Consider the following 17,266-nt stretch of genomic DNA (forward strand, 5'->3'; position numbering starts at 1 on the left):
AAAACAGATGTTCATAAAAACGATTTGTACAAGAGTATTCATTGCAGCTTTTTAACAATTGCCTAAAGCAGGAGCAACCCAAATGTCCATCAGCAGGAGAAGGTATCCAAAACAATTTGTGGGTAGAAATACAATGGAAAATGACTCAACAGGAAAAAGGAGCGAGCTCCTTACACATGCAACAACATGGATAAATCTTACAGACATTGTACTGGGCAAATGATAGTGAACACAAAAGAATATAAACTATATGGTTCTGTTTATGTAAAGTTTTAGAACAGGCAATACTAATGGATGGTAATAGAAGTTGGAAAGTGATTACTTCTAATGAGAGAGGAAAATTGAATTGAAAGGACCAAGAGGGAAGTATCCTGGATAATGGAAGTATTTTTATTTTGAATGATAGTCACACAGAGTATAAATTATTATGTCTAAATAACCACCCAATACTTTGTATTTTATTGTATGTAAATTATACATCGATACATTCTTTTCTCTCTCAAAAAGAAGAGTTTAGAATAAAGGTATAGATTTGAGAATTATCTCTATAGAAGTGATAAAGGAAACTTTAACAATGAAATCTCAGAATGAAGAAAGCTAAGAAGTGAGTTTTAATTATACCTTTATATAGAAGGCAAGTGGAAAAGAGGAATTGATGAGGTTGAAGAGTGTCTTGGAAATAGTTTCTGTCCTGAGTAGTCAAAGTAGGAAAGAGCTTGGAGTGGAGTAAGGGTATTTGATCATCAATAAATCACCAATTGGCGAGACGAAGTGCATGCCTGTAATCCCAGCAACTTGGGAGACGGAGGCAGGAGGATCGCAGGTTCAAAGCCAGCCTCAACAATTTATTGAAGCACTTAGCAACTCAACAAGACCCTGTCTCTACATGAAATATAAAAAAGGGCTGGAGATGTGGCTCAGTAATTAAGTACCCCTGGGTTTAATCCCTGGTACAAAAAGAAAAGGAAAAAAAAAAAGAAATTACCAATTACTTTAAAGAAAAATATCTTTCAATAAATTTAAGAGGATAAGGATACGTGGGTGGTTAAGAAAGGGAGAAAGGTATTATGAAACTATTTTGAGGTTTTCAAGGTGAAAGGAAGTAGAGAAAGAATGAACTGAGGGATGGTTAGGGTCTGTATAATACATTATTTTGTCATGATTTTCCTTGTGATTTTAGTGTTTGAAGAAACTAGGAAAGAAAAAAATAAAAGCAGAAAGAAGAGGCAGTTGATGAAATAAGTTCCCATAGTAAATGAGATGATAGACAAGAGCACAGGGAGTGGTCAGTTCAGAAGAGAGGAATTGTCCTTCCCTGAGAGGTGTGCATAGGTGTAGTTATAATGAGAATTAGAGATCATGCCAAGGATGTGGTACAGAGGAGCTCTGTGGTAGAAGAAAAGGAAGATGAGTATGTTCATAGAGGAATAGATTTAATCCCTTCTGAAATGTAGCAGATGAGACATCAAGGAAAGTATAGTATAACAGAAACAGTGGGAAAAGGTTTTTAACAGCAGTACTCCTGTGACAGTCAAGCCATGAATAAAAGGATCAATAATTAGTAATATGGGAGTTTGTGGTCAGCTCACAGCCAGCTGTGCTTCTCAACCTAAGAGGAGAAAAAGTAGACAATATGAATGTCCAAGATTGGGGATTAGAATGGTAAAAGGTCAAATGCATGTTAAGAGTTGCGTCAGAAAGGTTATTGTTGAAAAGGCAAACTGAGAAATCAATGGAGAGTTCTGGAGAGAACTAAGTAAAGCAACAAAATAGTCTTATGATATGAGAAAGTAGACAGTAAAAAGACCAAAGGTTATGAAATGGGTGAAGACTTTAGGGGGAAAAGCATATTTATATTTAAAAATTAAAAACCATAGCCTTGAGCTTGTACATAATTTCTCAGCTTCTTCCTACTTTTAAGCTCTCTTCTACTCCTGGCATGATTGCCTGCTAATTCAGGGAAAGCCTTAGGTCTGCATGCTCCTCCTCCTCCTCTTTGCATAGAGAGAGGTTTCCTGTGCCATCTGGTTTTCTTGCTCCATCTGACTAGGTTAATGCCAAAAGAGCAATTATGGTAGCATGCTGGGAGTGCATCTACAGTGCATGATTCATGCGTTGTGAAGCCGTGGTGCTTATGCTTTATTTTTGTTTGATTAATTATATTGCATCTCATTCCACAAAGAGCAAAAGTATTTTAAAAAGAGAATAATTCCAAAATAATTCTAAAATATAAATAACAAGAGAGCTGAACCAGAAAATACATATAAGAGTAGAAAACAATTGTTGGGGGAAGAAAAGGAATACAAATATGCAGGCAGTTTGGGGCTAAGAGCTTCACATTTGGCTGTGATCTTCAGGCTGTCAAAGTGAAAAGAATATATAATCATGTACAGAATTTTATTGAAGAGAAAGAAGGGTACTTATTCCTGAAAGAAAGCAAGACTTCATTAATAAATTCTAGAATAAATTTTCCCTTTGGGGTTTTTTATAGAAGGTACTAAGTAATCTTTTTAAAACAAAAATCTGATCCTATTAAAACTTTTCAGGGCCTTCTATTGCTTTGGAATAAAGTCCAGGGCATTTAACAGAGCCATCAAGAATTATTACATTATAGTCACCCTGTCCTTAAAAACAATAACAGTGAAGGTTATGTCTTGAATACTTGATGGGTACTATTAATATCTTCATTTTGGGGTTGAGAATATATAGCTCAGTGGTTGAGTATTTGACTAGCATGAGGGAGGCTCTGGACTTGATCCCCAGCAAACCCCCCCACCACCATATATATTCATTCTTGTACACAGTAGGAAAAACTGAGAAGCAGAAAGTTTAAACAATTTGCCCAGAGTCACAAAGCAAGTAAGCAATTAAGTAACATTACTCAAATGAAGCTGTAGTCTGATTTTGTACCCAGAGTTGATAACCACCTCTGATGTACTAACTAGTTATATGGTCTCTCAAACTTCTTTGAATTTAACAAACCACTTCTAGCTCAGTGACTCTACTCTTTTCTGTTTCTTCTGCCCAAAGGATCCTCTGCCCACCCTTCATTTCCTTTAGTGTAACATTTAATTGAATTGAATCTTGATGGATATTTTATAGTTTTATTATTAAAAGCTAGAAGCTAGGAAAACATTTAATGGTTTTGTCCACTATAGTGAATATAACAATTCCTCTTGATGTAATATGTAGCTTTAGCCCTAAATTCCTTTCTCTTTTATAATGGAAGTAGGAAGTGTTTGGGTTCCTTCATTCAATACTTTGGAAACTGCCCAGTGGACTTCTTACCAGATCTAATGACTGTCTCTTACAAAACGTATAACTAAGCTGACCTCCATATTGGCTTGAGCTGATCTCAAAGTAGAACATAATTTCTGATGCAGAAATGCTTGAGGGCTGGGGTTGTGGCTCAGTGCCAGAGTGCTTGCCTAGCACGGGTGAGGCACTGGGTTCAAGCCTCAGTACCACATAACAAATAAAATAAAGGTATTCTGTCCATCTACAACTACAAAAAATAAAATAAAATTTAAAAAAATCTGTGCTCACCTGGTGTGGTGGTGCACACCTGTAATCCCAGCAGCTCAGGAGGCTTAGACAGGAGGATCTCAAATTCAAAGCCAGCCTCAGCAGAAGTGAGGTGCTAAGCAACTCAATGAGACCCCATCTGTAAATAAAATATAAAATAGGGCTCAGTGGTCGAGTGCCCTTGGGTTCAATCCCAGAACCAAAAAAAAAAAAAAAAATCTGTGCCCTAGAAAGCCCTTTGCTCTCTATAGATTCACATCCTATTTTTTTAAAAGTTCCAGCTGAAGTTCTATCTCCTCAATAAAGGCTTTCCCAATTAATTTTGTCGATGTTGATTTCCTCTTATGAGAGCATTCTATGTAGTTCTCTTTCCTGAACAACTCATTTTGAAAGTTTTATCTACATACCCTTTTTTTGTGTGCTCACGCATGCATGCATGCATGTGTATGTGGGGGGGAGGGTACCGCAGACTAAACCAGAGATGCTTCACCACCAAGTTCCATCCCTACCCCTTTTTATTTTTTATTTTGAGACAGGGTCTCACTAAATTGCCCAGACTGGCCTCAAATTTGTGGCCCTCCTGCCACAGCCTCCTGTTTCACCAGAATTACTAGCATTCCACATACTACCTTTTATTATTGTTTAAAAAGTCTTCATGCCTATCTTTTATCTCTAACAGACTGTAAGCTTCTGGTGAGGACTTAGCACAATATAAAGCATTTAATAAATGCCTTCTGAATGAATGGTATAAGAGTCCTCTTTGACCTTATAGATCTTATTTACTCAGTGAAGCCAACAGAAGAACACTGCCAGGTCAAGTAGTCTGATACTTCTTTGTTCAGTTTTTGAAAGGAGTGTTTACTCTTTAGGAGATAAACATGAATGAGGAAATACAAACTAAATCAAGGGAGAAAATTGGCTTCCTCTAGTATACTAAGCAGTTTTTGAGTACTTACCACCCTACAGTTTCTTTCTTCCACTTCCACACCTCCCTTAAAATAACCTTTTCAGAATATCATGGTAAATAAGAGCATGTACATTTAATCTGGGTAACCTTTGTTTTCCAGTTCTTATATAGCAGTTGGTGCTCATTCCCTTATAAATATTATTTTTCTTGTCTGGCAGCATAGACTATATAATGGCAAATGAATTTGCTAAAAAATAGCCTTGGATTATTTATTAAAAAGTTTTGACTTTTAACTATTTCCTTTGGAATCCTAGGTGTGGTTAATTAAAGTTATTCAAGAGTTCTGTATTCTTTATAACTACTTTTCATACTTGTCCATGTGGTCACATGCAGTAGATGGTGCAAAATCATAGGGTGGTCACCTCCTCAGACAATTTGGGCACTGTTCAAACAATTAAACCGGCAGTCAGCAGATTCCGGCCTGGTAATTAAATTACCCAAGGTCTTTGTTTTCAGGTTTGTGCTCCTTGATATGCTGTGTCTTTCCAGGCTGAGCATGTGCCTGAGGTTTATTGATTCATTTCCTGTCTTTCCCTTTCAATGGTAACATATTAGGATGCCAGCTGTGATAATTGAAAAAGGGCTTTGTTTAGTCAAAATTCCTTTAGATACTTGGTTACTGAGAGAACCTAAGGGACAATTTTTATGGCTGTTGGTTACTATCTTAACAGCCTGAAGGTAATATTAGGAAAGTAGTTTATTTGCTTTCTACTATGAGTTTAAAAAAAAATTTAACTCACTTTACTTAACCAATAGGACTCTAAGTTTTAATTCTTTTTTTTTTTAGCTTATTATCTAGGGTCCTAATCCCAGATTTCTCACTTCTCTGGTATTTTTCCACCATTGCTTTAGTTCAAAATTTCATCATTTCTCACTTTAATTATTTTGACAGTTTAGGGTCCCTCTGTCACTAGACTAGTTCCTCTTCTAAACTGTTTTACGTGTTACTATCAAAATGATGCCTCTGTAATACAGATAATCATTTTTATCATTTTTCTGCTTAAAGTATTTCTTTAGTTCCCCCTTGCCTTCTGTATAAAATCAAAAGTTAGTATGAAATTATATAATGATTATATCCAATCACATCCTAAGACATGTTATATGGTTTTATTGACTGAACATAACTGCTCTGCAAATGTATAAGCAAACACTTTCACACATCTGAAGATGGTAGATGTCAGTGTAGAAAGATATTAAATTGGTGTGTACTTCGAAAGGGTATGCAAATGTTGAATTCATGCAGATAAAATTAGACTGTCCTTGGATGTAATATTTAGGATCTTTCCCTTTGAGTTTTTATTAGATGTATGTGATGAAGTTATCTTTGAAGATGTCAGGTCTAATTGGATTATGTGTAAATCTTTTTAGTTAACTTTTAGAGAAACTAGTAACTACATGAAAGCGCCAGCATGATTCATGATTCAAGAAGTTGTTATTGCTCTCTCTTGCCTTTGTTTAAATTGGGTCAGACATTAAAAGAAAAGTCAGGAGTAAGGTCTGTGTGCTAGTTCTAGTTATGACATTAACTTCTAACATAACCTCCTTCGACAAGTCACATATCATTTCTAAACCTCAATGTCTGTCTTCCTCAGCATATCAAAGAGCAGATCAGAGCTGTGTGAGTGTAGGAAGTGCTACATGCTCAACACCATGACTAGTGCTGGGTATTTAAAAGAAAGTGAAAGAAGTGAGTGACTTGACCATTGTATTGGAGGAGTTCATAGTTTCCTACATTTATAAATTTGAGTTTCTGAACATACATTTGATGAATGGTAAGGATTTGCCAGAGTTTATTAAATAAATTGTCTCTAAACTTCATAGTTTTGGAAATAGAATCATAACAGACCTTAATTGAGTCGACAGGATTCTGAAAAGCAGTCCTGTTTTCCTATTAACATCTATTTTAAATTTCAGCTATCTCCTGCTGATTATTGGCTGCCTGCCTTTAGTTATGGTTCAAAGCTGACATTCTGTACTGTGAGCAATGAGTATTCCTGTGTCTGGCAGCTGTAGCTTGGTTACAGTGAAGGGAGAGAGAGAAACATCAGCTGTCCTGATCTTGGCTATAACCATATCCACTCAAATTCTGTTAATGTGAGAACTTTGGCCGTCTGTTTTGATTTGTTCACTAATTTTCTGTTTGGGGGGAGGGGTTATTTGTTTGTTTTATTTTATTTTTAGGATCAATTTTTATTAATCTAATTATTTTATTAGGAATCTCAGTAAGATTGAATTGATTCAGAGAAAACTAATTCTTTGTGAAAAAGGGAGAACCAGAGATAGGTTTCATCTGTGAATTAAGGTGGTATGAAAGATAGATTTTCTACTTGGGATAAAACAGGAAAACCATAATCTGCATATAGATCATTTTTTCTTCCCATTTGAGTAAAATACCCTTTTTACTTTCAGAAAAAGGTCTCTGAGTACGACCTTTGAAGACCTTTCTGCTTGGAATCTCTGTTCTTGTCAAACTCATAAAGTGCCTCTAGGCAGAAAACCAGGAGATCCTAGGCCTCATCTAATTTGTTTCTCCTCTTTCAGTAATCATAGTCTTAGGTTATCTGTTGTCTAGTGGCTGAAAACAGTTGTGTGATGGATAGACACACACATACACACACACACACACACACACACACACACACACCACATATGGCAGTTTGCTAATTATTCTAAGTGAAGGATAAATCTAGTTCATGTTACTACATCTTTAAAATTTTATTCTGATTGTGTTTTAACTTTGTTTCTTTGAGGATTTTTTTCATTTGTTGAACTCATTTTCTGTCTTAAATGGAATTTACATTCCTCAAGAGTTTGCTTATTCTGATTTGTATATGCATCTTTATCATTGAAACTCCTCATTATACTCTTTCCTAACTCTGTTTATGCAGCCTTCCTGGGAGAAGAGCCAAGACCTGCCATTGGGGTTTTTACCCCAAGGATTTTTCAGTGAGAGTAGAGGAGTGAGTAGCAAGTGTTTCTGGGCTAGATATCCTAATAACTGATCTGCTGAGAATCAGTGCTTCCCTTTCCTTCCAGGTGGTCCAGGACACTTCCCTTTGTTTCTAAGATCTAATACACATTACTCTCTTCTGGGATCAGATCCTGTCACTGCCCAGGATGGGTTGTGCAGGGTATAAACCCAAAATGATTAGACTTGGCTACACCCCAATCAAATAGTGCTATTTCAATTAATAATGCTATTGGTTGTCTCTGACTCTTTCTTATTCCTATATACACCTTTGGACAGGGAACACTGATCGTTCTATTGCTGGTTGTTTGTGTCTGCATTACCTCTTAAGATCCATGTTGATTTTAGCCTATGATTCCATTTCTAGCTCATCAATCCTTTTGTTCTTGTGTGATCACTAATTAATTAATTAATACAGTTTTCTGTCATTAAATATCAGAGGTTTTAAAATATAGATTTGCTATTGGCAAACTAAATATTAAATAGTATAACATTTTCTCTTTGCTTCTTTATCCCATTGTAAGCCATTTATTTGACCTTTCATTTAGGAAATAATTATTCAGTTTCTTCTCTCACATTTGGAGAGGAGAGTATTGCCTAAAGAAGAATTAAAAACACTGACAACCCTGCTTTATTACACTTTGTGATGATTCCTACTGGAAAGTACAAGAAGGGTACTTTAGAAAAACCAGAAAGAGGGACTGAAGTTGTGGCTCAGTGATAGAGTGCTTGCCTTGCACGTGTGAGGTACTGAGTTCAATCCTCTCCGCCCCACATAAAAATAAATAAAGGTATTGTTCCCATCTACAACTAAAAAAAGTATTTAAAAGAAAAACCAGAAAGAGATAGACAGTTATTAACAAGCAGAGATAATATTTGCAAGGTGCAGAGTTACAGATTCAGTGGCAATGTAGCATCTGATAAAGGTCACCAGTGAACCAGCTACCAATCTGCCTGCTTCTTTTTTGTCTTCCCTGCAGCAACTTGAAACTCAGCAAATTCTCATATTCTCTCTCTCTCTCTCTCTCTTTGGAAATTCTCTTCTGTGACTGGTTTCTTTTCCTGATTTTAAGACCACTGTTTCATTTGCCTGTCCCCAAGAGGAGGAATTTTGTACATTCCCTCTCTGTGAACTCCTTTATTTGTTGCCTAGTCTTGCAGATTTTTTCATTGAAATATTTATCATTTGTTTTCATGTACTTTGTATTTCCACCGCCTTAACCATAATTTAGTCCCTTACTAATACAATTCCAGTTTATGATTAGAATATCAGTTAGAATCTAATCTACAGTATTTCCTTTATCAATTTTTTTTTGGAGGGGGAGTACTGGAGATTGTACACAGGAGTGTTCTACCACTTAGCTACCTCCTCACCCCTTTTTATTTTTTAAATTTTAAGATAGTCTCATTAAATTGGCTAGGCTGGCCTTGAACTTTCAGTCCTCTTTGATTCCCAAATAGCTCAGATTACAGGTGTACACCACCAGGTTCAGCCTCTAATGAGTCTATTTCATGTGTAGTTGTCAGTTTAATCTAAAATACCACTTGTCTTGTTGCTTCTGTTTTAAAAAAAGTTCCATAATTCCTCCTCATCTACCAACTTCTTTGTTTGATAGTTAAGGTCCTTTGTTTTATAGACTTAGTCTCTTTTTCTAATTTTACTTCCATTAAATTCCCTATATGTACAATATGAGAGGCAGTGTACTTTGTAGTCACAGACTTAGATTCTTATTTCAGCCCAGCCATAGCTTAACTGTGTGTGTGTGTGTGTGTATGTGTAGTTTTTAGTGTTACTTTTGCTCTAATGCTGCCTCTGTACATATTTTAACTTTGCCTAAAGATTTCTCTGTCCATAGTGAATGTAACCTAACAATGTGTAAACAGACTGTAATCTACTCTTCTAAAGGAGTAACTGAGTCTCAGTCATTCACAATAGCCAGCTGTCGAAACCATTGTTTCCAAAACAGGCCTGTTTTACCTACTGCATAACATGTCAATCACTGAAACCAAGAGTTTTGCATAAGAAAAAAAAGGCTGCCAAACAGGAAACAGGGGACCCAAAATTCAAATTCGCCTCCCTAAGGATAGAGTGTAGGAGTTATTTGTGAAATAAAAAAGCAGGATAGTCTAAGACATGGGAAAAGGTGATTGGAGGCTGGAGAAAGTGAACTAATCCGTGTAATCAAACTCCATGGCTCTTCATAGGATGCATGTTCAGAAGATGATGCCTTAGGGTGATCTGAGGATAGAGTTTTAGCCTTTTGGTGTCAAAAGAACATCCACTGAACACTTGAGCAGACCCAAGTGAAGAATTGGGGGTTTCATCTGGATTGAGTTACACAAAAGTGATCTTCGAGTTCCTGGAAAACAGTTCCAAGTTCCTGGCAACCATTATCATCATAACCCATACATCAAAGGTGTTATCTATGGCAAAGCTACTGGGAGCATACTGCTTAACTACATGACCCCTAAAATTGTTGATAAAAGCAAGTAACTGAAAACAAGGGAAGCTAGAGAGTTTATTCAGTTTCTCATCTCCGTTTTACCGTGTTCAAATGAGATAGACTTGAGCTGTAATCATTCAGGCTGTCTCTATACCTCACCTCCATATTCTGTATGTTACTTCCATTCCTCTGGTTATAAATATAACCTGCCCATGTGGTGAAGCAAGAGAATTCTGAACCATTTTGGATCCAAACTGCTACTCAATTCTAGAATTGCAAATAAAGCCAGTTAAGATCTGTAAAACTAGATTTGTTGTTAATTTTGTCTTTTAACAATAAGTAAGTTACTTTGGAAGCTGTTTAACTTTTTTGAATCTCAGATTCTCATTTGTAACATGATTGGTGTATAGAATAATAAGGTTAACTAAAATTTCTAATACCGTAGTACCTGGTACTTAATAAATGTTAATCTCCTTCGGATGGCCCATGTTTTTCAATATCTATGTCCTTACCCTTCTGAACTGTTTTTCACTCCCACCACTTCTGACATTAAATATGTGGGTTTTTTCCCCTATACCAGTTCTCCAACACCACTTGGTAATCCTACAATTCAGTTCAATTCTCATACCATCCAGAGTTAACACTAGACTCTACAAGTTTAAAGGCTCAGCCCCACAAAACTCTCCTTTCTTCATAGGCTAGTCATATTAGGAGGTTACCCGAAAATCTGTCAGTATTTCACATAGGTCTTCCTCGGGTTCTATAATTTGCTAGAATGACTGAGAGAATTTAGGAAAACAGTTTACTCATATTTGACAATTTGTTATAAAGCAACTCACGAAGCCAAATGGAAGAGACATATAGGGCTAGGCGTGGAGCTTCCATGTCTTCTCTGGGCATATCACCCTTGCAACACCTCAATGTGTTCACCAACCTGGAACCTCCCCAAACCCTTCCATTTGGGGATTTTATGGAAATTGCATTATTGATTAAATCATTGATCCTTGGTTATTATTTCAATCTTCAACCTCTTTTCCTTCTTGGGGCCCAGAGTTCCATCCTCTTAATCACAGTTGGTTCCTATAGCAGCCAGCCCCATCCTGAAGTTATCTAGGAACTCACCCAGAGCCTTACCTCATCAGCATAAACTCCAGTATAGTTGAAAGGGGCTTGTCACAAATACTAAAAAATGTTCCTATCGCTTGGGAATTCCAGGGGATTTAGCAACTCTATATCTGGAACTGGAAACAAAGATAAAATAGTACATATTTCTTATTATCACAATTCCAGAATTCCCTTGCCCCTATTTTCACTAAGTAAAAATCCTAATTTTTCATAGCTTAGTTCAGATTTCACTTCATTTTTGAAGCCTTCTCTCATCCATCCTCTAGTGACATGGGGTCTTCCCTCATTCATTTTCTCCTATTTTTGTCAGTTGTAAAGTACTATTCTTGGTTTATGTATTTTTCTCCTATTCCACTGTGATTTTTCTCCAGGGTAGGATCTGTCTTACTCATTTTCTGTATCGTCAATACATAATAGGTACTCAGTAACTAAAAGAATGAGTAGAATTTGTTTTGCTTTGAAAGTATATGTGAATGTACTCCAGTCAGAATGGCAGCTATTAAGAATACAAACCTTGTAAAGCTGCTAATGGAACCACCATTTGACCTAGCTATACCTGTCCTCCGTCAATACCCCAAAGACTTAAAAACAGTAATCTACAGGGACAAAGCCACATCAATGTTTGTAGCACCATAATTTACAATAACTAAACTGTGGAATCAACTAAATGCCCTTCAGTAAATGAATGAATAAAGAAAACATGGTATATATACACAATGGAATATTACTCAGCAATAAAAGATTTTTTTCCCTTTCCCCTCACATCCTCTTATATGTAATTTTGTATAACCATGAGGATCTCCTTCCATTTCCATGCAGTTTCCCTTCTCTCTCCCTTTCCCACCTCTCATCCCTGTTTAATGTTAATCTTTTTCTCATTCTCTTCCTCCCTGCTATGTTTTTAGTTGCTCTCCTTAGGGATTGGCTAGCTTCACTTATCATAATCTGCTCTAATGCCATCCATTTCCCTGCAAATTCCATGATTTTGTCATTTTTTAGTGCTGCGTAATACTCCATTGTGTATAAATGCCACATTTTTTAATCCATTCATCTATTGAAGGGCATCTAAGTTGGTTCCACAGTCTAGCTATTGTGAATTGTGCTGCTATGAACATTGATGTAGTAGTATCCCTATAGTACGTTCTTTTAAGGTCTTCAGGGAATAGTCCGAGAAGGACAATAGCTGGGTCAAATGGTGGTTCCATTCCCAGCTTTCCCAGGAATCTCCATACTGCTTTCCAAATTGGCCGCACCAATTTGCAGTCCCACCAGCAATGTACAAGTGTACCCTTTTCCCCACATCCTCGCCAGCACTTGTTGTTGTTTGACTTCATAATGGCTGCCAATCTTACTGGAGTGAGATGGTATCTTAGGGTGGTTTTGATTTGCATCTCTCTGACTGCTAGAGATGGTGAGCATTTTTTCATGTACTTGTTGATTGATTGTATATCCTCCTCTGAGAAGTGTCTGTTCAGGTCCTTGGCCCATTTGTTGATTGGGTTATTTGTTTTCTTATTGCTTAATTTTTTGAGTTCTTTGTATATTCTGGATATTAGGGCTCTATCTGAAGTGAGGAGTAAAAATTTGTTCCCAGGATGTAGGCTCCCTATTTACCTCTCTTATTGTTTCTCTTGCTGAGAAAAAAACTTTTTAGTTTAAGTAAGTCCCATTTGTTGATTCTTGTTTTTAACTCTTGTGCTATGGATGTCCTATTAAGGATTTTGGAGCCCAACCCCACAATATGTAGATGGGAGCCAACTTTTTCTTCTATCAGACGCCATGTCTCTGATTTGATATCAAGCTCCTTGATCCATTTTGAGTTAACTTTTGTGCATGGTGAGAGAAAGGGATTCAGTTTCATTTTGTTGCATATGGATTTCCAGTTTTCCCAGCACCATTTGTTGAAGATGCTATCCTTCCTCCATTGCATGTTTTTAGCCCCTTTATCGAATATAAGATAGTTGTAATTTTGTGGATGGGTTTCTATGTCCTCTATTCTGTACCATTGGTCCACCCACCTGTTTTGGTACCAGTACCATGCTGTTTTTGTTACTATTGCTCTGTAGTACAGTTTGAAATCTGGTATTACTATACCTCCTGATTCACACTTCCTGCTTAGAATTGCTTTTGCTATTCTGGGTCTTTTATTTGTCCATATGAATTTCATGATTGCTTTATCTATTTCTACAAGAAATGCCATTGGGATTTTGATTGGCATTGCATTGAACCTATAGAGAACTTCTGGCAATATCGCCATTTTGATGATGTTAGTTCTGCCTATCCATGAACAGGGTATATTTTTCCATCTTCTAAGATCTTCTTCTATTTCTCTCTTTAGGGTTCTTTAGTTTTCATTGTATAAATCTTTCACCTCTTTTGTTAGGTTGATTCCCAAGTATTTTATTTTTTTTGAGGATATTGTGAATGGGGTGGTTTTCCTCATTTCCAGTTCAGAAGATTTGTTGCTGGTATACAGGAATGCCTTTGATTTATGCATGTTGGTTTTATATCCTGCCACTTTACTGAATTCATTTATTAGCTCTAGTAGTTTCTTTGTAGACCCTTTTGTGTTTTCTAGGTATAGGATCATATTATCCGAAAATAGTGAATTTAAGTTCTTCTTTTCCTATCTTAATGCCTTTAATTTCTTTTGTCTGTCTAATTGCTCTGGCCAGTATTTCGAGAACTATATTGAATAGAAGTGGTGAGAGAGGGCATCCCTGTCTTGTTCCAGATTTTAGAGGAAATGCCTTCAATTTTTCTCCATTTAGAATGATGCTAGCCTGAGGCTTAGCATATATAGCTTTTACAATGTTGAGGTAAGTTTCTGTTATCCCTAGTTTTTCCAGTGTTTTGAACATAAAGGGATGCTGTACTTTGTCAAATGCTTTTTCTGCCTCTATCGAGATGATCATATGGTTCTTATCTTTAAGTCTATTGATGTGGTGAATAATGTTTATTGATTTCCGTATATTGAACCAGCCTTGCATCTCAGGGATGAATCCTACTTGATCATGGTGCACAATCTTTTTGATATGTTTTTGTATCCGATTTGCCAGAATTTTATTGAGGATTTTTGCATCTAAATTCATTAGGGATATTGGTCTGTAGTTTTCTTTCTTTGAGGTGTCTTTATCTGGTTTGGGAATCAGGGTGATATTGGCCTCATAGAATGAATTTAGAAGTTCTCCCTCTTTTTCTATCTCCTGAAATAGATTGTAGAGTGTTGGTATTAGTTCTTCTTTAAAGTTCTTGTAAAACTCTGCTGTATATCCATGCGGTCCTGGGCTTTTCTTTGTTGGTAGTCTTTTGATGGCTTCTTGTATTTCCTCACTTGATATTGGTCTGTTTAGGTTGTTTATATCATCCTGACTCAATCTGGGTAGTTCATATGTCTTAAGGAATTTATCGATGCCTTCACTATCTTCTATTTTATTAGAGTATAGGGTTTCAAAATAATTTCTAATTATCTTCTGTATTTCTGAATTGTCTGTTGTGATGTTGCCTTTTTCATCCTGTAAGCTAGTAATTTGGGTTCTCTCTCTTCTTCTCTTAGCGTGGCTAGTGGTCTATCAATCTTATTTATTTTTTCAAAGAACCAACTTTTAGTTTTATCAATTTTTTCGATTGTTTCTTTTGTTTCGATTTCATTGATTTCAGCTCTAATTTTTATTATTTCTTGCCTTCTACTGTATTTGCTGCTGATTTGTTCTTCTTTTTCTAAGGCTTTGAGGTGTAGTGTGAGGTCATTTATTTGTTGGCTTTTCCTTCTTTTAAGGAATGAACTCCATGAAATGAATTTTCCTCTTAGTACTGCTTTCATAGTGTCCCAGAGATTTCTATATGTTGTGTCTGAGTTTTCATTTACCTCTAAGAATTTTTAAATTTCCTCTTTGATGTCTTCTGTAACCCTTTGTTCATTCAGTAGCATATTGTTTAATTTCCATGTGATCTAGGAGTTTTCCTTTCTCATTTTATTATTGATTTCCAATTTCATTCCATTATGATCAGATAAAGTGCATGGTAGTGTCTCTACTCCTTTGTAATTGCTAAGATTTGTCCTGTGACATAATATATGGTCTATTTTTGAGAAGGATCCATGTGCTGCTGAGAAGAAAGTGTATCCGCTTGATGTTGGGTGGTATAGAATTAAAAGCTTTTTAAATAAAAAAAGTACGTGTGAATGTAGAGTAGTAAGGCAATCTTTAAATCTATGAAGAGAAACTTTTTCTCAATAGCTTTTTGATAATGAACTAATTTATAGTATTGTTATTGATTCTTGGGAAGTAGACAAAATGTGAGAATAGTAAAAAAAAAAACTTTATACTAAGATAACATATTTAATGTCTGCCACAGTGTCAGACAAATCGAGAAAAATCTTTTCCAAAGGAGCTAAGAAAAAGGGAACATTGGGCATATAGCACATATCTCATTTTCTAAGTGATTGCTCTTATATTTCTAATGTTTAACTGAAATTTTCTTGTAATGAAAACAGTTCCTTCACTTGTTAGTTTATTTCTGAGCTTTTATTCTAAATGTACAATATCTCATGTTGCAAAATATGAAGGAATCCAAAGACAAAGAAAACTGAAAGATTCAAGTTGTCATGAGGTTTTACTTCCATATTGTATGAAAAATTTGATTTATTAATCTAACATAACCTTATTAACTAACATGTTTAAAAGCTTTCTGAACCTCTCAATTTTAAAAAGGAAAAATGTATTTCTACATAAAATGTTTATTTTTAATTTTATATGTTTATGGACAGGGAAAAGTTTAAAAAATATAAAACAATCTGTATAGTGGTTGTCTAAGGAGTGGAATTGTGAGGGCTTTCATTTGTACCTTGTGTGTTTCTGTATTTGAATTTTTTCACAATGGGTGCGCATTGGTTTTATTCTTAGAAAAAATAAGTATATTTTAACTTGGAAATAATGAGACAGTTCTATAGTTCAATTTAGAGAGATTTTAAAATACATTTCTTTGGGAGAAGATCCAACTAGATAGGAGACTATGGGAAATGTGTCTTATCTCTGGAATATATCTCTTTTTACCAATTATGGTCTTCAAGTCAGTGTGTTCTTGAATAGTTAGCAAAATGAATACTTTTACTCTTTCCTAAAGTCTGTCAGGCTACGCATATTTTATAATTGATATGTTATGTAGCTTGTCAGTTCCAGTGTTCTAGCGCCTATTATATTTCAACATACCGTAGCTGGTTAGGGTAGTGTCACATAGTTTCATTCTTTTTTCTGCGCATTTGTCTCTCCATCTGTGAGTACAGCATTTTGTTGATCCTTGCACATATTCCATGTATCTGTCTATACTCGGATTTTGAATTTGCTAATCAAACACTGTACACTTTAATTGGTGACCACTGTGTTCTAAAATAATGTATTGTTTTTGCAAGAGTGTAGTAAATTATTTTCCCAAATCAGGTAACATTTTGTCTAAAAATGAAGATAGCCAAGTTGGGGTTCCAATATGTGAAGTTCATAGTACTATTATGGAAAAGCCACTCTTATAATTAATTACCTTAGCCATTGTGTACTTCTATAGTTATGTCATCTACTTGGGGCTAATGATACTTGCTTGCTGAGGTAACCTACCAAGGAATGGACATTTAATTCATTCATGAGAATTATGCAAGATAATGTATGTAAGAGCATTTTATAAATGATAGCAGTGCAGTTGTAGGTCTGTACTTTTGCTACTGTGCTCATTCAGAGTTCTTGTGATGGCACAGATGGTAGTGGTAGTGTCATGCTGATGGTGGGAGTACAGAAGGAAGACGTTGCTAGTACTTTTTTAGCATCTTTCATGGCTAACAAGTTTCTCCAGAATAGCTCTTCATAAAAAATCTTTTAATTATGCTAACAGCACTCATGTAAGTAGTTGCAAATCCAGGAGTTGATCTAGGGGATAAAGAGAATAATATGGTTTAGTGACTTACTAACAAATGCAAATTTAAGTTATATACAAATGCAATTAGATCTTCTCAGCATTAATTGTCAACAGTTCATTAGACCTGAAAGTTTTATTATTTGATTGCAATTATGTAGTTCTTTGCCTCATAAAACATCAGATAAGTTTATGTACGTTCCTTGTACAAAAATGCTGATAGCTAAAATATAGCTTAATATCCTTAATTTATATATATTTTAAATCTTAGCTTTAGCAGTTAATTATCTTTTCCTCTGGCTTTCTTGAGCAATAGGTTAGAACTTAGTTAACTTG

At 35.7% G+C, this 17,266-nt stretch overlaps 1 protein-coding gene across 5 annotated transcripts in view; it reads left to right on the plus strand.

The window, feature by feature from the left end:
• Positions 1-17,266, plus strand: part of Sik2 (salt inducible kinase 2) — a 119,413-nt gene that overhangs the window by 22,103 nt on the left and 80,044 nt on the right. The window contains exon 2 of one of the 5 annotated variants that reach the window (XM_021732406.2): positions 7,381-7,452. The exons of the other annotated variants lie outside the window; for them this stretch is intronic. The gene's annotated coding sequence lies outside the window, so the exon portion shown is untranslated. The remainder of the gene's footprint in view (positions 1-7,380; positions 7,453-17,266) is intronic. 5 annotated transcript variants of the gene reach the window in all.

The sequence above is a fragment of the Ictidomys tridecemlineatus genome, chromosome 4 (assembly GCF_052094955.1).
Source record: "Ictidomys tridecemlineatus isolate mIctTri1 chromosome 4, mIctTri1.hap1, whole genome shotgun sequence".
Taxonomy (NCBI): domain Eukaryota; kingdom Metazoa; phylum Chordata; class Mammalia; order Rodentia; family Sciuridae; genus Ictidomys; species Ictidomys tridecemlineatus.